Source organism: Dromaius novaehollandiae, chromosome 3 (genome assembly GCF_036370855.1).
Source record: "Dromaius novaehollandiae isolate bDroNov1 chromosome 3, bDroNov1.hap1, whole genome shotgun sequence".
NCBI classification, from domain to species: domain Eukaryota; kingdom Metazoa; phylum Chordata; class Aves; order Casuariiformes; family Dromaiidae; genus Dromaius; species Dromaius novaehollandiae.
This window is the reverse complement of record NC_088100.1, coordinates 93,598,915-93,619,695: the sequence shown is the minus strand read 5'-3', so window position 1 is coordinate 93,619,695 and position 20,781 is coordinate 93,598,915. Positions and strand designations below refer to the sequence as shown.

The 20,781-nt window shown below is 58.5% G+C and overlaps 1 protein-coding gene across 3 annotated transcripts in view; it reads right to left on the bottom strand.

The window, feature by feature from the left end:
- SLC29A1 (solute carrier family 29 member 1 (Augustine blood group)) overlaps positions 1-18,925 on the bottom strand; it is a 40,162-nt gene extending 21,237 nt beyond the window's left edge. Inside the window, exon 1 of one of the 3 annotated variants that reach the window (XM_026123014.2) lies at positions 18,871-18,925. The gene's annotated coding sequence lies outside the window, so the exon portion shown is untranslated. Of the gene's footprint in view, positions 1-5,360; positions 5,544-5,745; positions 5,866-18,870 lie in introns of those variants that run through there. The other 2 variants (XM_026123009.2, XM_064509520.1) reach the window with 2 other exon arrangements.
- Positions 18,926-20,781: the final 1,856 nt, after the last annotated feature.

Sequence of the window (20,781 nt, the reverse complement as noted above, 5' to 3'; positions counted from 1 at the left end):
TGTAAGGCCACAAAGAGTGTCGCTGCCTGAACTTCTAGGGGGACAGGGAGTTTCCGAGTCTCTGGCCTGTGCACTCACCCTTGGACGAGGCTGCTCTCTCCCCCATGCAGCCATAAGAAAGGAGTCAGTTCCTGGAGCTCATACCCATGCCAGAAGCCCAGCAGGGAACGACAGCCTGTGAGCCAGGACTCGGGAGGTGTCTGGGGAAGGTTGCTGTGGTGGGCGAGGAAACTACGCCCCATACCACAAACAGCAACCCCTACGGCCATGCCAAGCAGGCCTGGTACTAAGGCCGACTTGTGGGCAGGGGCTGGCGTCCCCAGCCCTTGGGCAAGCTCCCAGGAGGCACGTGGCTGCGAGGAGACATCCCCCTCTGCCTCCCTGACTCGGCAGCTGCTGTGTGCAGAGGATGGGGAGGGTTAGCCAGAGGGCACCGGAAGCCTGCCGAGCACGGGCTGAGCCAGCCCAGCTGCAGAGCCTGAGCGCTGGGGACAGCGGCACCCCTTGGCCAGCTCCCGTGTCCCCCGGCAAGCCAGAGCTCCTCTGCCTTGCTGCCCAGCTCCTGCTGCTTCTGGGATAACTGCCCCAGCCTCGATCATGCTGGCAGATTGGTTCCCCAATGTGGTTCGCCACATGGTCATACCAGTCTCGTATTGCCATGGGGAGTGGGTGCGAAGACAGGAAGGAGAAGCTGCAGGGAAAGGTGGATTGCTTCTTAATAGCTTGGTTGAGTTTCAATTTGAGTGCTGGTATCATCTGCCTCCCGCAGTTAATGGATAATGCTCCTGCTCTTGTATGGAGGGCACAGAGATCTAACTGACCACAGTCCTCAACCGCAGCACAAAGCCTACTAATCCTGATTGAAAGCACTGCGCTGGCTCCATAGTCACACAGCCTCCACCAACATGCACCTCTCTCTTAATTTCGGTCTGTACTCTACCTGGCTGCTCCTCGGAGATGCTGTGGTTACGGCTCTGGGATGGAGAGAGGCACATGTTCCCTGGGTGCACACAGGCATTGGGGTACCCCATGGCAGGAGGCTTTCCAAGAAGGAGGGAGAGATGCCATGCAGAGAAACACCATGAGGGAGCTTGTCCACAGCACCAAGGGAAAAAAAAGTCAAACCCCTAGTTGGAATCTGAAGAAATTGTTTCCATCTTGGTCCTGAAGCTAGAAAAAGACAAGGACTTTTGAAAGCAGGGCAGGCTCTCATCAACCCTGAGCTCCTGGCTGTACCAAGAAAGGGGACGTATGATCAGTCTCTCCCACCTTCTCCAATCTATTCTCCGCGGGTATTTCCCAAGCCTTAAAGGATGGAGCTTCTCTCAAGAGGGTTTCCCACAAGCAAGCCTGCAGAAATGCAGAGGCAGAAACAGGGCTGCGCGCCTCGGAAAGTCCTCACCATCCCTGCTCTCCTTGAGGAGCTCTGGCTGAAGTGCTTTGGAAGTCACTAGTGTGGCTGCTGCCGGGGACTGCCCCAGCTTTCAGCCGCATGTGTATATTGGCTCCTGTCACTGTTTGGGATTGATGGCTACTTGTGCTAGGTGTGATTTATCAAGGAGTGGCAATGACCATACTCACAGCCACAGGCACCAGCGCCCAGAAGTGCATAGCATGCTGGCGTGATGGCCCAGGCTGGCTCTCCTGGAGCCTTGCAGCAGTGGAGGCTGGAGCCGCTTCGCTCCCAGTTTGGGGGTGACGATACAAGTTCAGGTTGACATCTTGTCCTCTGCCCAGCGAAGCTCATAGACTGACGCCACACATTTGCAAGGAGACCCAGCCCTACTGCAGTGATTCACCCTTGGTACGGCGGTTTGGTATGTGCCCTGAGCAGGCTGCGCAGCCTGGCACAAGAGGCCAAATGTGCACCCCACTGGTACTACCGCTGCTCCCAACTCACCGAACCATTTTCTCAGCCCTGTTTTCTTCCATTTCCCAGCCCCTCTCTGCCTCCTCTCTCTGTAGCTTCCTAGATTTCTCACTCAGTGAATTTCCAGCTCTCAATGGGAGGCACTGGAAATTTCACAGTGAGGTACTTTCCCGTCAGAAAAGTCCTAAAGGAAATGAACTAAAAGAAAAACCCATTGGCACTGGTGTGAGGGGAAGAACACAAGGCTTTGTGGAAATCTCTCTCATTTTCTGCTGGCTTCCTCTGTATGACCCAACAGGCAGACAGTAAGGCTCTGCCCCTCATCTGCCTGAACAAAAACAGGTCTCCCAGAGATGCATCCTGTCTGTGCTTACCCACAGCTTATCCAAGAGACTGAGAGACAGCCTAGAGTGCTGCACCCAGAACACGAGGCTCACCAACTTGTGTCACTCCTGGCTCTGGGATGGGCATGTAAATCCAGTGCTTTGAGCTTCCCCTTTATCAGAGAATGGTAAGATCAGGGCAAAGCCTAGTCCAAGCCAGAGCAGGACCAAAATGTCACAAAGCTGACTTGTCTTCACACCTCTGGCATCAGAAATGAAGTTACAAAAGCCAACACTGCCCTTACCCAACAGCTTCACTTGGCCTGTGGGAGCAATGACTCTCGTATACATTCCTCCTGCAGCACCATGGCTCCTCTCCCATGCTGGGATCCCTGCTGCCAGGCCAGCAGGATCCTGGAGTGGGAAAGGGGGTGCAACGCTTCGCTGCTAGTTCAGCTGGGAGCAGTGGGGTCCTACTCCCAGGGTCCACCAGACCACACATCCTGATGTGACCAACCACATCTACTCCACACGCTTCTTCCCCAATCCTATGTTTTGCACACTATTAATCTAGGAAGCACCTTGTCTCCATCACACCACTCAGTCAAATCATAATAGCTGTGTGGCCCTTAACACTGACTCCTGCCCATCCGCAGAAGGCCATAGCTCATTGCACATAGTACTTTAAGCCTGAGCTTGCTGGCAGGTGAGTAAAGGGATGGGGGAATGCCGAGTTAGCATGGGGGAATGCCGAGTTAGCATGGAGAAGAGAATCTGAGAGCTCGCATTGCTCCGACCCCTCAGCTGCTCACCCTGTTGCTCTGCGAGGCTGCAGCACTAGCAGAGCTAGCACTAGGTTGATGGGAATAATGAGGTAGAGCTAGGTGCTCAGGAAGGTGTGTGGAGGTCAGTGCAGTTTGCACTTCAGGGTCAGTACTCATTTGGCAACAAATGCAAGCAAACAGCACCATGCTGATAAAAGCAGGATTTGCAGTTTCCTTCACAGTTGCCAAGAACCCAGGCGAAAACAACCAGGATCTAATCTGCCCCAGAAAAAGCAATGAAAGCCCAGAGGGTACTTGTTGGCTTCCGAAAGCCCAGGCTCAGGCCTTTCCCATCCAGCCAGGGGAGATGGCTGCTCCTGGGCTCCCCTTTGCCCAAAGGGTCGGTCTCTAGCTCTGCCTTTGCTAGGGGAGCTGAGTGGTGCCGGAGGATGGAGCATGGGAGGTGGAGCCCAGGAGTGGGTGAACGGGGTGCTGTATCCTCTGTGCTCTGGCTTCCTCCCAGACCACAACAAGGAAGAAGACTGGTCAGGCCAGGGCAACAACAAAGCCCATATTCATCTTCAAAGAGCAGGAGGCTCATTAACACCCCCCACCCCGCAGATAATAAGAGGAGGAATGCCATGATGGGGAAATGATGCCAGTAGTTAATTGTGCAGTTTGGGGAGGGAGGGAGAAGCGGGACAATAGCAGGATGGAGCTGCCTTATTGCCCTATATGCAGGGGATGTGCTTGCTGGGTCAGGCTGAGGTGACCTTCTTTAGCCTCTTCTCCCCTTACTTCACTCCAGGTACCCTGCACAGTGTATGCCCTTGTCCAAAATAGCTGGGGCAGGGGCGAATAGCCAGGCTGCAAACTCCCTTCTATTGCCTATGCTACAGCCCTTAGTGCCATCTGGAAAGCTCCTCTGCTCCAGGAAGACTTTCTCAGTGACATGAGAGAAAGCCTACCTCTCCTCACGGGGAAGAGAAGGCAACAGCAGGAATAGGAGTGCTCAAGAGGGCTCACCAGTATCCATGCTGCACTGTGTGCACAACAGCCCACGAGTTGCCCTCAGCCAGCCAGCAGCCTCAAAGAAAGGTATCCTTGTGTAGTCACATCTTGTGTTAGCTTTGTAGTGAAGGCAGGCCTTGGGAAGCCCATGGCTGCCCAGCAGGTTGCTGGGGCTGACGAGCGGAAAAGATGCAGCCGAGACGAGATGCAGGGCAGGAGGGGAGTGGGATTTCCTGTGTCGGCATTCACAGCACTCCTTCAATTGTGTCAGCTTGCAACAGGCAACTCAGGGGCAGCCGAGCAGCTTCCTGCTTCAAATCAGCAAGGAAGCACATCCAGCTGTGGCCACCAGCTGCATGAATTCCTACTGCTGCCCCTAGCCCTGGGGAGTCTATGGGGCTCAAGAATATAGGCTCACTTGTCCACGATCCCACAGCTCTGGGGTTTGGCCACTGCTGACTTCCCACAGTCTGCAGCTCCACAGACCGCCCCTGAAAGGCAGATGTGAGCACTGGCGAGTATAGGCAGAGACTGTGTCAGTCGGGCCAGCATTAGCACCTAGCAGGGAGCGGATTTAACCACAGGGATGGGGAGGACAGCACAGAGGGCTCCACGTGGAGCTATCTGTGCTCCTGCCTGGACCAGACTCTCTGTTAGCACAGTTCATCTGCACAGGAACATAAAAAAACACTCACAGAAACCTTCCACTGCATCCCACCACCAGCTCGGAGCATTTCCTCATGCAGGACCCGGAACCAGGGCTCTGAAGCAAGGGCCTCTCAAGCCCACCTGCTCCACCAGCAGACAAGGGGGCTCTGCCCGCCTCCCTGCACAGCAACACGTGGTGCCCAGCCCGCGCGCCTTCCAGCAGCTTTACGCAGCACCTGCACGACTGCAGCAGTCCAGCAGCAACTGCTGTGCAAACACACAAGCCTTGATCCCAACTGCCAGAGACACACATCCTCGCAGAGTGGGGACCACTGCACAGACCCCATGGTGAAATCCTGCATCTGGAGCCACTCACCCAACCTGCAGGGATCACAGCACCAGTGTGCCTTGGGTCCCTCAAACCACACACAGGCACGCTCTCCCCCTTGCTCGGGGAATAGCCCTGAGAGGGGATTTGTACTTCCAGTGGGAAGCAGCACTGACGGGCAGGAAGGAAAACAGCGCACCCCAAAAGGCAGTTAGGGGATTAAACATCTCCCCCAAGACAGAGCCACGACCCACACGCAGCCTCCCCCTCTGCCGGGGCACCGGCCACAGGCGCCCGGGAGTCCCGCCGCGCTGCTAGCGCTCGTTCGCTACCGCCGTTAGCAAGAAGACCAGCCCCAGGGCTCAGGGTGAGCCGGGGCGGGGGGGGGCAGAAATTGGGGGATCCGGGGTCAATACCTCAGGAACTGAAGGCGGCGGCCGGCGCCGCACGCCGCTCCTCGGACCTTGCAGCCCCCTGCGTCCCCCCGGGCCGCCTGGAAATACGGTCCCCGTCCCCGTCCCCGTCCCCGTCCGCCCCGCCGCCCGGCTGCGCGCCAGCCGCCAGGACGGGGCGAGTCTCCTCCTCCTCCCGCTTCTGCCGCCTTCAAGCGCCGCCAGCGCCACGCGGTCCCCGCGCGGCGCCGCCCGCCGGCAGCCGCGGGAAGGCGGCGGCGGCGCGGGGGTGCGCGCCGGGTGCGCGCCACGGGGAGGGAGGGAGGGAAGGGGAAGGGGAAGGGGAAGAAGGGTGCCCGTCTCCCCGCGGGAGCGGGCGGCCGGTGCCCGCCCCGCCGGCGGCACCCACCTGCGCCCGGCTCCGCGCTCGGCTCCGCGCTCCGCGCTGCAGGGCCGGGCTGGGGCGCGCCGGCCCCGGCCCTGCCCCCGGCCCTCCCCTGCGCCTGCCCCGCTGCCGGCCCCCGCCTCCGCCACCGCCCCGCGGGGCAGGGCGCAGCCTCCGCGCCGAAAACGCGCGGGCTCCGCCGGCGATGGAGGAGGCTTTTGCAATATGTATTCGTGGCTTTGCTACCCGGGAAGGGCCAGTCCACAGACCCCCTGAAATGTAATCGTTCCTGCCTGCAAGCAGTATTGTGCCAGTATCCGGTGGGCTGGCATCGACACCAAGGGGCTGTTCTGCCAGGTTGCCATCTCCAGGCTCCTTTTCACAGCCTATCATGCTAATCAAGCAGAAAAGATATCTACCTACTCACCTGTAACCAAAAACTTTTTTTTTTTTTTGCATAAGCAAAGTAAGGTGCGCTGGAATACAGGGTAGTTTGTCCCACAGCAAACTACTTTGGAGGGCACGTGAGTTCAGTCCCAACCCAGCTGGCTAAACATCCGTAGAAATATTTCTACACAGATTAGTGCTTCAGAGTGCTTCCACACTCAGCACATGGCCCTTTTCTTCTGTATCTGTTCACCTATACAGCGCAGTCGCAGGCAATGACGCCAGGAAGTTCCTGCAACGGTTTATACACTTACTGCCTGGTTTGACTGCTACAGGGTTTCTACATTAATAAGCAACCTCAGAAAATTTGCTCCACATAGCAATCAGTTTCAGTTTGGAACTAAAATTAGAAGTTTAAAAACCCCATATCGTCTTGTAGATTCCCATCCTCATTACTCTGGGCAAGATGATCATACATATTTCTCTGCTGAATCATATCCAAACATTAAGCCTTCATTTTAAAATGGAACAGCAAAACACCTACGTGTAAGCAAAGAGTGCACAAAGCCAGAGAAAAAGGCAGTGGGGACATGAGTGAGAGAGCTCCCAGTGCTTTCTGAAGGCCAGGGGTGACACTGGAGTGTCACTGTTATGAAGTCACTTCTTTGCTCATTTGGCAGCAGCCTCTGGCTGCTGGATTTCTCCCACTGCCCTCATGGCATATATTTATGGCAATTACAAGTTTCTGAGGACAGGTTCTAGGGTGGGCTGAAAACAGGAAATCAGCAGCATAAAATGTTCCCAAATAATAACAGTGGGGGCGGTCATACAAAGTGTGAAATTCAAATTAGATTAAATTAGTTTTAAAAGCTGCCACCTCCAGTTAAGCTCCTGCTGAATCTCCTGTTGCCACAGCCAGGCAAAGAAGGATCCAAAACCAGGGCCTGCCTTTCTCTGGCCTTTCCCTAAACCTCTCTGATCTGGATGGGCTTGTTCTGGGTGAGCTCCAAAGCAGGCAAAAAACCCTTTCCAGTATAAAGGGAAAAACATGAACCAAAATCATCTCAAAATCCACAAGGGAAAACAAAACAAAAACAGCATAGTGGTCTAAGGCCATCCCCTCTCCAGCTTCGAGATCTGCCGCATGGTCACCTACCTGGTGCGGTGAGCTCCTCTGCAGGGCTGTGGGAACTTGGTGCCCCAGCTGCTCAGGCCCTGCCTTGCCCCTTGAGAAATCCACATTCAAAGCTTAGCAGCATAAGCTCAAATTTTAGCATCAATAAAATTTTATTTTTATATATAAAATCCAATTTTAGCACAGGCTAAAAGCTATGGTAACCAATCCACCATGGTTTCCTCAGTGCTGGGTCCAGACCATTGGTGCCCATTTGAACCACTGGGTTTCCAGAAGCCAGCACCAAAGTTTTTAGCACCATTTAGAGACTCAGACCGCGTGGGGAGGAGCAACACCACAAAGTCTACCTCTGACAGGGTAGTCCAGGAAGTCTCCGTGTCAGGACCAAGTGGGTATAGCTGCTGCCTCACCCCAGGCTTTTAGCAGCAGTGTTTTGCACTTGCCATCATTAAAGCACTGGATTAAATGTTATCTAATTTACAGCTCTTTTTTCCATCAACGCAGGAGCTCCCAAGAACTGGAACAATCATCTCTTAATAGAGATGTCTCTTAATATGAGACATGGAGGTTAAAATCCATTAGCGCCGAACAGCCTCGCAGCCATCAGTGGCCGCAGGCAGATGGGAGACAGCTGAACACCCAAGAGGGCTCGAGTAGCACGGTGGCTCCCAGCTCCAAAGTACAGCACGGTCCTCTCGCTGCTTCTCGTCACGCAGATCCTCAGTCCACCAAACGCCTGCTTGCAGGGCTGGGTCCGACAAAGCTCTCCGGGCAAACGGGTGACTTGGCGGCAGCAGGATGCCTTGTGTCCTGCTATGGAAAGCTATAGGGCTATGGAAAAATATCCTTTAAATTCCAGCCCTAAGAAGAGCTCACCTGCCCGATCCAGATTAGCAGAGGTTTCACCCGATGAGTCTTGTCTCATGAGAGGTGCTTCGAGGCTCCCTGCAAGCAGGTCCGCTCCCAAGAGCCAGGTGCTGCCACCCCAGGCAGGCAGTCCTTAGGCAGCATGATGCTTCAGGCCTGCGGTTAGAGCCGGGGAAGATACCTCCTCCGTAAGGGAGGGCGATGAACAGACCGTGCTGCTGGTCACAACTTGATTATCACCATGCAGACAAATATGAGCCCTCATGGAAGGGACAACCACCTTAATTTTGACAGGACATACTACCTTTGCTGAGCCCTCTGCTGCCAAGTGGCTCTCATGTCATCACATTCACTTTTGTGAGTATAGGAACGAGCCTCCTGGAAGAAGCAAACAGCTATGGAAACTATTTCTATTGGAAACTATTCAAACTGGAAACAAGTGGTGCTTTGCACAGCAATTGGTACCATGACCATCACTATAGGATACCATTACAACGCACACAGCTATTTTTTCTCTTGTATGATAATCAGCATAAAGAGAAAAACTAGCCTGAAATGAGGCCTGGGGGCTTGTTGCTCTTCCACCCTGCTTCTCCACTAACCAGCAGGATGTTGCCAAAGTATGCTGCTGCTGTTGGCAGATTGCTATGCTCCCCAGACCAAAGGGAGAGGGAAGAAATGTGCTTTCCAGGAGGAAGATAGCCAGCAAAGCCTCTCTTATATAACACAGTGAGTCCCATCAGCATGCTCTACAGAAAAGCTGCTCAGCTGACCGAGTTTTGTCTCTGAACCTCAGAAGTGTGCCACAGGCAAGAAAGCCATCACCTGGGGCCCAATTTGTAGGCTATGCTCACAACTAGTTTTTAACAGGCATAACAAATAGGCAAAGTGCTCTCCTTTCAGGTACGCTTGTTGCCAAACATGTTACAAAAGCTTCTTTTTTCTTCTTGTAGCAATTCCCTGCTTCAATTTAAGTGACAAAATCCAAAGGGGAAGGCAAACAAACAGCTGTTTTTGAAAGCAAGAGCAAAAAGTGAGATGTACTCTAGGCAGTTGGTAATGCATCGTCTGATCTGAAGAAATACTTTCTGTGCCTCTTGGGCAATATTTGAGTCTTGGCGCCTGAGGAGCTAGTCAATATTTGTATAAACTAAGTGTTTCAAGAATCCTCCACCCTTTGCACCCACATAGAAACTTTTCCTTGGAGATTTCCAGGCACTTTGCGACCATACATGAATTAACCCACAAGGCCCAGCAAGGACATCAGGCTGCGAAGGGCACAGGTTGTGGGGGCTCCACACAGTCTCTCCTATTTCCATCACAAAACCATGCTTCCCTTTGCAACCCCAGAACAACCAGGAGCTCAGCCTGCCGCTTGCTGGCCTTGCTCACCACGAACAAGCAACCCTATCTCTAAGCTAATAACAGAGTCTCAGGCTGCCCTCTGGACCTCAGGCGTCTACAGTCCCAGCCTGCTCCGTCAGGGTCCAAAACGGAGGCTCTCTTATTCCAGGGGACTGGAATAAGGGGCATTTAAATGGCAGGTTTCCCAGTTCTTATCAGTGGGATTTTCCCACTTCCCCTGCTGACGCAGTCACATAGGGAGTTTGTGTGGAGGCTGGGGCCAGGGACTACGTTTTCTTTGAGGGATGGTCCTGCCAGGGCAGGGGTGAGGCAGATCGCTGCTGCCCATGCCTTCCAAGAGACCTTCTGCCTCCCAAGCTGAGGCTGGGACTGGCAGCGCCAGGACTGTGCCAGGCTCGTCCCAGCTGGGCCATGGGTCCAGCAGCCACAGGCACGGTGCTGATGCTGAGGCATCCCGCTCTCAGAAGACCCTTGCGAGAGCAAAGGCAGCCGCAGGAACCTGCGTCACCAGTGTCCTGCTCACGCAAAAGCAAGGCCATAAAACACACCTGGCATAATGCAGTGCCTTGGCCCACTTTCAGGAGAGGTCCCCACTGCCTGCAGGCACTCGGGGCACAACGCGAAGCTGGTTTGCCCTGCTTAGCCCTCAGCAGGGTGGAGGAAAACCAGATCTCATCATATTAGCATAGCCTGCGGGGCACTGCAGAGCGGGCCGCTCTGCAGCATGGTGGGGGAAAGCAGTGAACACCTTCAGCGGGGGCTGGAAGGCACTGGCAGGCCATGCTCAGCAAAGGGCTGTGCCTCTCTTGCAACATCCCCTGCCAGCCTCCAGCAGCTGCCTCCACCTGCGTCCAGGGAGGCCCATGCTGCCTCCGGAGAAGGCAGGGGTGCACCAGCTCAAAGACCCTCTGCTCCAACCACAAGCACCACAGAAAACCTGAGGCTGTCAAGAAACAGAGACCTAGTGTGTTTAAAAGGCAGAGCAGACAAGCAGGAGGGAGGGTGGCAAGCGGATTAGCATCAGTATCCGATTTTGTGCACGTGTGACAGCCCACGGGAGCAGAGCCTTGCTGGAAAGGGGGGAGAAGGGGCATTTTAATCGGTCACATGGAGGGAAACATAGAAGATGCTGGACCTCTGTCAAGTGCCAGCAGGTTATTAACCTATTAGCCAATGGGGGAAAAAAAACACTATAGGCCCCTGGAAATCCAGTTATAATGATACTCTAACAGTTCTGCACGCTTTGATTGTCAACAAAAATCAGCTGCCTGAGCCTCTTGCTGTGGGGACGTGAGGTTCAGCGACTGATCCAGGGACCGCTTCAGTTTTGCTCTTCACTCACTTGCCCTGGCTACTGCAGGCACACAGGAGCAGGTCCTTGTTTCAGCGCTGTCGGGCAGCCCTTTGGTGGTCCCCTGGGAACACGTCTGGGTGGACACGCTGCGGGAGGTGGCGGGCAGAGGTGGCACTCGCCCGACCGCCAGCGCCTTGCGGGGCCATGTGGGACGGAGCGGACCGTGAGCCCCCCAAGCGTGGGAACCCGGCCATGCGTGTGACCGCTCCCGGGGAGCCACACAGGTGGCCGGGTGCCACCGTCCCTCAGCTTTCTCACACAAGCCGACCTGCCGTGATAAAGTTAGACAGCTCGCTGTTTAAATCTTCCTCTCCAGTGACTGGTCCCTGGCTAAAGTTCCCGGCCGCCGGCTACCGTGCCAGGCTCCCCGCTGAGCCAGGCACCGGGGACTCCTTCACCGGGTGGCCTGAGGACGGCAGGAGCTTGCCGCCAGCAGAGGAGCAGCCCCGATGCCGTGCTTCACCTGCTCTGCTGCCTGTGGTTGCCTGCGCAGGCCACAGCCCAAAATGGAAACAAAGCAGAAACGGGGCTGCCCCGGTGGGCTGCAGGCTCCTGCGCCCCCCTCCATCTGCAGCCTGACAGCAGCCTCCACCTCCTCCTCCCACGAGGGCTCTGCGCCAGGCAGACTCTTCCCTTTTCAGGCGGTGAGGCAGGGCCGGGTGGCGTGTTGCACGTTCATTTCGGCAACTCAGCCTCCCCGCCACCCTTCTCCCTGGGCTCCTCAGTGACACCAGGCGGGCTGCCAGCACCCTCGGAGGGGGAAGTGCTCATGCAGGGCGAAAAAGGAGTGTGTGCAGGGCACGTTAGGACAGAAATGGGGGAAAACCTGCAAAGCAGAGCCAAGGCAGAGGAAAGCATTTGCTGCCAGTCAACCTCGGCATCTCCCCGCTCCCCTCAGCATCCCTTTAGGTGGCGATAACACCGAGATGCAACAGGTCATCACTGCTACCCCCCAAAGCACTTGTGTCCGTGGTGAGCAAACAGCCCGGAGACGCAGCAGGAGCAGCCTCAGCCCCCCGGCACAGCCAGCCCCGTGGCGGGTGAGGGGGGCCACGGGGCCGCAGGCTCTGCCTTTCCAGCTCGGCAGGCGGAAACAAGCCCCATTGTCCACCGGGCGGGCGCAGCTCAGCACGGGGACACCTCGAGGGGTCCAGGCCGCGCCGGGCCCGGGGCCACCGCCGGGAATGATGCTGAGGCGCAGCCCTCCCCCCCCGCCCCCGCCAAAGCCACTGCTGAAGGTCTCCCATCCCTGCTTCCCCTTGGAGGTCCCACCTCCTCCCTCCTCCATCCCCATCTCCTCCACCTTCTCCACACCCCACGTGTCCTCCCTCCCTCGCCCCAACAGCCACCCTGTTACTGCCCTACGCTCAGCCCTGGTTGCCCCTTTGCTCTCTCTTACAAGTGTTTACTGCCTAATGACGCCAATTAGCCCTGGAGTTGCTGGGCGGCTGGTTACTGAGTGACAGCCGAGCAGCCACCAGGCCCAGGGTAAAGGGTTTTTCTCTCTCCCGCAGCAGGCAGTTTCCACCTGCAAGGGGCTGAGCTGAGATCATGGTGAACTCAGGATGCTAGCACTGAGTTTGTGCTAGTAATGTGTGGGATCAGGCTAGTACAGGAGGTGCTAGGCTTAACCCTTGGGAGAGCGGGGCCTTCCCTGGCTACTCCGAGGCGAGGTAGGCAGGAATGCATTGCGGGATTTGGAAATCCCAGGCCTAGGGTACAGCCCACAGCCTTCCCTCGCCACCCAGCATCTACGTGGGGCTGCCCTTGGCGGAGGACGGCACTGGCAGGCTGCTCTGGCAGGAGCAGCGTGGGCACAGGGAGCCACATGTACCTCCAAGGTCATCCGGCTCATTAAAGCCGGGCTTGGGGGCACAGCCAGCTCCTTGGCTGGCAGCACCAGCGCCCTGAGAAGGAGCAGGGCCATTGAGGAACGAGCTGGCTGGCACCCAGCCACACTCGTAAAACCCGACAGGGGAGCTGCGGGTGGCTGGGAAAGCAGGACGCTGCCAGGGCGAAGGGAGGGCTGGAGCCACTGTGTGGTCCCGCTCCCTCCCTGTGGTCTCCCCGGTGCCTCCAGCCCTCTGTGCCCATCCAAACCCACGAGGAGCCGGGTCGCAGGGGTGCTCTTTTGATTTCCGGGCACGTCCTCCCTCTTATTCACACCCATTCGAAAGCCACAACAAGCCTTTCTGGGAGGGTGGCTGAATCCCAGTGAGTACTGCCGTGGTGGAAGGGGCTGGCTGCCCTCCACGCAGGGCAGGAGCAAGGGGCCACTGCTCTCCCACCCTGCCGCTTCCTGGCACTGCTGGCCTGGAGCAACAAGCTCCTATACCTGGACCAGCACTGCAGCTGCCATGGCCCCGAGGACCCTCCCCTCCCTGGCCCGGCATGTGGCCACGTACGGGGACGAGGGCTTGAAACAGCCCCAGTAGCTTTTAGAGCGGTGCCTGCCCAAGTCTGTGCCCAGGCCCGATGCAGTCTCTGGCTGTCGTGTAGGAATTCAGCTCTGTGTAAATGTCTGGCATGGCTGATTAAATCCTGTTTGGAGAATGAATTCTATCCTGTCATGCTTTTTCCCTTTGGGCAGTTCAGTTGTGGAGCTGTGCCTGAATGCACCCAAACATCTCCTGGGGAGGCATCCAGGAGGGACATTTCCCACAGCTTCCAACAGTACAAGCTATTCATTATTTCACCTCCCCTGCCAGTCATGCTTTCATGTGTTTCTAAACCATAACATTGCCTCAAGGCCAACCGACAGAGCACAGCCATGAGACATCAAACAAATGGCAGGCCAAAACCATGACCTCCAGCCAAGCAACCCTCACATGGCCAGCCCAGGGGAGAAGATAGGCCTGCGCCTCATCAGATACCACTCTTGGGGAGAAGGAAACCCTCAGAAGCTGCCCTGTCAAGTACTACCAGCATTTGGCGTGCAAATGTCCCCAGCTCCATCGGAGAGGCGTGTGCAAGGGAGCATGACACGTAACATGCTTTCTGAGACAGACCTCAAAATGAGCCACACCTGCTTCTCTCTGGGTTTAAGATAAGCTGAGGCCGGTGATGCTGAGCCTTAGGGCTTGGCAACTGTTCTTCCTGTGCTGCGCTTGGGAATGGCCTTATCCCTTTCCCTGAAATAAGGAGATGTCAGGTGACAAGGAGCTATGGGGCTGCAGTCCCTGACTCCTCTCCAGGCTTGGCCATGTGGCCTGCAAGGGACACAGGACGGGGGTTATGTTTCTCTCCCCAGCGACATCCCCCCCCCCACCTCTCTACTGCTTGCTGACTTTACCCATCACAAGGCCTGGTCATGCCTTGGCACCTGCACCAGAGGGGAGACATTGCTCCTTCTCCTGCCCAAGGCACAAGGGGTGTCCTGGACCCCTCATGTGCAGGGTTGGGGCACGTGGCCGGGAGGAAGCACCAAGCCCACGTCTCCCTGTGTGTGTGCTGCCGGCAGCCCTGGCAGACCATGGCACCTAGGGGAGGCACCCACTGCTGACCCATGCCCACATCTGGGCTTGAGCACTTGCTTCAGAGCTGGCTGAATGCAGGGAGACCCAGGACAGCCTTCACTGGGGACACTGCTAGCGCGATGGCAGTGTTAGCAGAGGTGACAAATTTTGCTGTGGTGTGGAACATGTGCCATCATGCTGGCTCGCTGGACCCTGATGGCTAGCCCTGCGGGGATTTCCACAGCGCTGCCCCCACGCACACCAGCCGCTCCTCCCTGCTCTCAGGGTGCTCAGGAGAGGTGGCAGCAGGGGTGATCCCCTCCCTCCGGGAGCATGGGGGCAAAGCACAGACAAACTCATTGCAGGGAGGCAGCACGGGGAGGTGCTACCCTCTGCTGGCAGGAGCCGGCCTGCACAACCCGCATCCCAGCTGCCTCGGCCTCCTCTTAAGGGCCAGCTCTTGGATGGCTGTGCTGGCTATGGGGCGCCACTGCCAGCCCACAGCCAGCTGGCAAATGCCCAGCCGGAGAGCTCCAGCCTGACCCTGCACATCCAAACACAGGGCAGCAAGCTATGGCTCCCCTGGTTAGTGCAACCCTTCTCCTTTGGCTCAACCCCAGAGGGACTGTGGAGACCAGAAGGTGCTGGGCTCCTGTCAGCCCTGGGTGGATGGCCTGACCCTTTGCAGCAGCAGGGCAGAGAAATGCAAAGTCTCCTGGGTGCACAGAGTGCCTTCCAGCCTGCTCTGTGATTCCAGCCTTCCTTGGGATCAGGGGAGCACAAGAGGCTCACGGGGAACAGCTTAGCTGGCCTATAGATTTAGATGCCTTTGCGACTGGATGTATGTGGGAGGGAGGGTGAGAAAGCAGAAGGAGGGAGTGCTGGAGTGGCATGCAAAGAGGGCTGAAAGAGGAAGGAGCTGACCTCTGGCAGGAGAGGAACCTGGACACGGACACCAGTTCTGCCATGAAACTCCCCAAACCGCCCTCTATGGGCACTGGGCTAGCAAAGGCCAAGTGAGGACCAGCGCTGTGAGCCACTGTACCACCAGCGGTGCTGAGTCCAAACACGAGTGTGAGGGAGCATGGAGATGCAGGTGTCACCAGCATCGGGATCTGTGCGTGCAAAGTGGGACCAATATCGCCAAAGTACAGGAAGCAATTTGCAGGGCTTGTTCTGTGTGGCATGCTAATCCACGACGGGTAGAGTGGAGAACTGGGGGATGAGTGGTAGCCGGGAAGTCTGTGGTGTAAACAGGGAGATCCAAGGGCAAAAGCTCCAGCTCTTTGGTAAGAAGGAGCAGGGCAGTGTTTGCCTGTAAGTGATACACAGTGCAGAGGGGAGAGGGCAGGGACTGTGTTAGGAAGCAGAGTTTGGGGTCCTGCTGCCACCCTGGATAGATCAAGGCAGGACACAACATAGTGACAGTACCTGTTGCATTGAGCACAATACCTCTCCTGCAGGGCTATGCCTGCAGCTCAAATGCAGGCCACAGTGCAAGGGGTCCTGGCTAGTCCTCTGCTTGCTCTGAGTCTCACAAGGATGGGACTGGCAAAGACAAGAGGTTCTCCTTCCCCGGCCAGCCACCTCGGTGTGGCTGACTTCTTACAGGGCAATGTGAAGTTAGACTGCTTTTCCTGTCTGCACTGGAAGAAAAAGCAGCAAAGAGCAGGAACAAAGCTGGCTGTTGCAACCAGGTGTCCTTGTGCTGCTGTCCAGTACAGTAGGGACAGGAGGGGCTTCCACTGCCTTCCCAGGGTTTTATGGCATAAGGCTGACTTGACACATCTGTTCTCAGCTGAATGGGACTCACCATCTCCAGGGAAGCACAGCCTGCTCTGCTAACACTGTGACCTGGACTGAGTAAATCTTTCTGGTAAGCCAGAAGGTGAAGGTCAGTCCTGACAGCAGCAGTGGCCAGCTTCCCAGGAAGAGTCTCCCCCCCGCAAAAGGAGGATCTTCAAACATCATCTACTCCCTGCCTTCTCCATTCTCCCTGCAGGACCTGGCATCTCCAGCTGGTGCAAAGGTGTGGAAAAACCTTGTCTGGCTTTTGCTAGTGCTGTGTCCAGGGCTAGCTAGTTGGCAGGTTTTGCAGAAGAGCCGAGCTGCTGTGTGGCACTCAGCAGTGCTACTCCTCTGATGCTTCTGCCCTTGCTATGTAGATGTAGCTACGGAGATGCTAGGATTCCTGCAAAAAGCCAGGCAAAAAGCCAGGCAGCTTGCTTTCTGAGAAGATAAAGAGCTCCACCAAAGGCAGGCTTCCCAGCAAGCCCCAGAGCGGCTTTGTTCCTGGCAGTTGCCTGGCTCAGGTCAGCAGTCATCCACACCAATACAGAACAGCCTGCCTGGCCACTGCTGTCCTGCACCCCCCCTCCCGCCCCGTTCCTGCTGGTTACAGCTCCTTGCAGCTTGTCCTCAAAAATGCTGTGCCTCTGCTTGGCAAGGAGCAGGGTCTCCTTATACGTCTGTGCAATGCCCCGCTCAAGCAAGCCAGCAACAGCATGTGGCCACTGCATCCTCCACCACCTTTTCAGCAAGGGCCGGGGACCTCAGCAGAGGAGGATCACAGCCCTGTGAGCCACTCTGCCACCCGGAGCCTCCAGTCCTGTCTTGTACGGGGTGGCAGGATGGGGGGGGCCCTGAGGTGCAGCAGTGCAGGCAATGCCCAGAGGCAGAGCCCAGGCGTCCTGGGCCCTAATTGCCCCCACTGACCATTAGGTCCTCCCCTGGCACCGTTTCCTACCATCGATCCATACTGGCTTCCCTCGTGCCTTAGCTTTCCCCATAGAGCCACTACAGTGCCTGCTCCCTCCCGGAGGCCACGCCAGGGCATGAGAGGGGACAGGAGCAGAGAGGAGCCACCCCGGAGCAGGGACCCTGCTTCCCCCACCACAGAGAGGCCATGTGCCACCTGTGCTAGGCCTTTAACAGGGTGGCTGCAACTCTGCAAGGCACTCGTGCGGCAAGGGCAAGGGGCACGCCGTGAACCTGCTCAGCCCGTACCTTGTCTCTCGCCTCTGCATGCAGGGCAAACAAGCCGGGGCTGCGCCTCGGGCCCGGGGGCGGCTAGGATCATAGCTCCCCCCGGCCAAATCCCATTGAGGGCAGCGTGGGAGAAGCCTGTGGGGAGGAAGGAGCCGGATGGGCAGTGTTGCAAGGGCTGAGGGTGGGCTACTGGTGCTCAGCAGTCAGTCTACAAATGGAAAGAGTCGTGGGAGAGTGCCCTGCTACAGGGGCAGGTTAATCACACACGCACCCAGCTGGCCAGACCCGGGGTGGGAGAGGGGCCAGGAGGTGTTTGCTGCCCCGACGCCAGCTGTACCTTGCCGGATGGGTCCCGCACACAGCGCCGTGGCGGGGTCCCAGCCAAGGAGGGATGGGAGCAGCATCCAGGAGTGCAGGTGAGAGTGTGCCTTTGCCAAAAGGGGTAAAAGCGCATGTCGGGCAGCCCGCCACCTGCGCAGCACGCCAACCCCAGCTGCCCTGCACTGCCATGGGACGGGTGCCAGAGCGAGTGGCGCTGAAGTCCTGGCTTTCCCAGCACCCAGCACAGGCGCTTAACCCCCTGCCCTGTTTACCACCGGTGAGTCCCTGCAGCGCTGGTCCCTAGCCCTCCCACTGGTGGCTGTCCCAGCCCATGGGACGCAGTGCAGGCAGAGCTAGTCCACCTTGGTGGTGGCCCAGGGCACAGCCACGGCTGCTTACATGCTTTTCCTGGTGGCCACAGGGCCGTCAGGGAGGCTGCTTCCCCAGCGCTCCTGGCCGACGAGTCAGGATCCCGCTCGGCTGGGGCAGAGCCCAGACAGCAGCACCCGCCGAGTGCTCACCAGGTCCTAGCGCGCTGCCCGCCGTGTCAAGGACACGCTGCACGCCACTGCAGGACAGCCATCACCTCCGGCACAGGGCCGGGCAAGGGGCAGCCTGTCCCACAACCCGGCACCCCCCACCGCTGCCTAACCCTGCCTTGCACCCAGCACTGCCCTAGCCCCCCCCCCCCCCCCCCCCCGAACCACAGAACCGGCACCTGCGAGAGGGATGCTGCCTCCATCGCGCTGCTCCAGGCATCCCCAGCGCAGGGATGCCGCATGCTCTGTCTTTCCCCAGTGTCTCCTTTTCTCCTTGGACTTAGGGCTTCCCCTCCCGGCCCCACGGGCAGGGCTCACTCCCACCACCATGCCCTGGTGGGGACCAAGCCCTCTGAGGGGGACCCGGCTGGGGGCCTGTGCCGTGGGGCATCGCCCTGCTGCGAGCCTTTGCCTGTGTGAGGAGGGCAGGGGGTGCCGGTGCCACCCTCGCTGGCTCCCCGCCGGCCCTTTCACTTCCTCTCGCACCAGTGCTGGGCTCCAAATGCGCTCCCCAGCCACGGGGCTGGAAAGCCCCAGCTTTCGACTCAGCTCCCTGGGCTGGAGGTCAGCACAGGGCCCTGAATGCAGGGTGACCTTGTGCTGGGACAGCCGTGCTGCCAAAATGCAGCGCGAGTCCCTGGCTTCAGAGCCAACCTCCCTCCCCAGGACCCTGGCGCAAGCTCAGCACTGGCAGCTCTCGCCCCTCTGCCTGCACCCTGCCTGCACCCTGCCCCTTACCTCGAGGGTTCGGCTCTCCTGGTGAGGCTGCTGCTGCCGGCTCTCTCCTCCCCACGCAGTGCCCGCGGCGGCGGGGCCTCCTCCCGTGGAGGGGCTGCTGCGGAGCCGCCACCGCGCCACGCGCTCTGCGGCCAGAGCAGGTTTCAAAGCCTCGGCGCTGGCTGCAGCCGGCTCAGCACAGCTCCCGCTGGCTCAGCAGGTGGGGGCTGCGTGCACACACGGATTAGCAGGGGGAAGTGGCTTCTTCCATAGAAACTGCAAGCGAGATTCATCAGCGGGTTGCAGCGGGGCTGAGTGCCAGCGCGAGGAAAAGGGAGAGGGGAGCGCCCGGAGGCTGCGCGCGGGCAGCAGCCCCGTCAGAAAAGCCCACCCAGCCAGCACGCCTGGGGTGTACCCAGGGCTGAAAGGTGCCCCGTCCCCTTTCCTGTGGCACGTGTCACCCCATGCCACTGTGCTGGACTTGGGCCATCGCGGGACGCTTGCTGAGCCTGCACCCCACTGCTGCGGGTCAGCACCTGTCTCGAGGCTGCATCGCGCGCCCCGGGGCCGCGAGCCTGCAGCCCATCGCCCCGGACCCACGGCCCCCCAGCCGGGCCCCCAGGCATCGCTGGGACGACCCGGCGCCCACGAGTGGCACTCGCCCAGCGCACGGCCGCGCCGCCCCTCGCTCGCCTCCTGGCCCGGCCGGCGCTGGCCTCAGCCCAGGCCGTGCCCCTTTGCCGGCCCCGAGGAGGCTGGCGAGCTGGCCGGCTCGTCTCTTCCCGTTAAGGCAGCGCGCACGGACCCAGCTTCGGGGCTGGAGGAAAACAGGTGACCGAGCCAAGAACCATGGAGCCAAGCAGAGCGCGGGGAGGCCCCAGGGGAGGCGGATGGGGCTGGGCTGCCGGGTCCCCAAACTCACCCCGCGCCTAGGCGGCAGCACCTCGCACTGCCATCTCCTCCCACGTCCTCTTGGGAGCGCAAAGCAAGCCCCTTTCCAGGTGGCACTGATGTGCCCAATTCCTCCTCACTGCTCCTCCTGCTACCGCTAGCGCCCACCACAGTGCTTGCCCCCCCGCCGGCACCGGGGGCCACAGTGAGGGGAGAGGAGGGGCAGGGGTGGGCAGCAGGAGCAGCCCTGAGCCCGCAGCTCAGATCCTTCCCCTCCCGACACTTGCTGCAGCTCTGGGAGGCAGCCAGCAGTTCTATTTTAAGCCCCATCCTGCGTGTGTGGAGGAGACGGTGTGCAAGGCCGAGACTGAAGCCTGCTAGGGAGAGACCCTGCTACTGTGGCCAGGATCGCCAGCCCGGGACACTTCCCCTCCTCCTCTCAGGGCTTGTGCATGCTCAGGGGGCAGTTTGGGCAAGCTGTTATTTCCCCTTCCCAGCATGGACAGGAACTGGAGTGGCTGAAGCCAGCGTAACCTAGAGAAGCTATTGCAAAATATCTGGGATGCAAGGAGCCCCGGGGTCCGGCCAAGCTCCCCTGGCCACCTCCAAACCACACACCACTGATATGGTGACTTGGCCAGAGCCAGCCTGCGAGACAGGAAGGAAAAGATGGGAGCTGCCCCTGTGCTGAGCACGCTAGGCAGGGCTGCGCGGGCCCTGGGCTGCGCCGGCAGGATTTGCTCTCCAGGCAGTGACTTGCCCCCTGGTCCACTGAGCTCCCAGGGCAGGGAAAAGGGGCACAGGCACCATGTGGGATTAGCTGGGCTGGACACAGGCACAGGAAAACTGCAGGACAAAGCTTCCTTGTGAGGAAGGCCAGGCAGCTCAGACCGCATCCCCCTGGGGGACTGAACCCAGGCTGCGGGAGCCCCCCTTCGCGTTTGAAGCTACCACCACCCCCCTTAGCAAGGGCTGCTTTGCAGAGCCCCCTCCTTGTCTGCCAGCAGCACAGGCGCTGGCCCCCAGCAGTGGCAGAGCTGG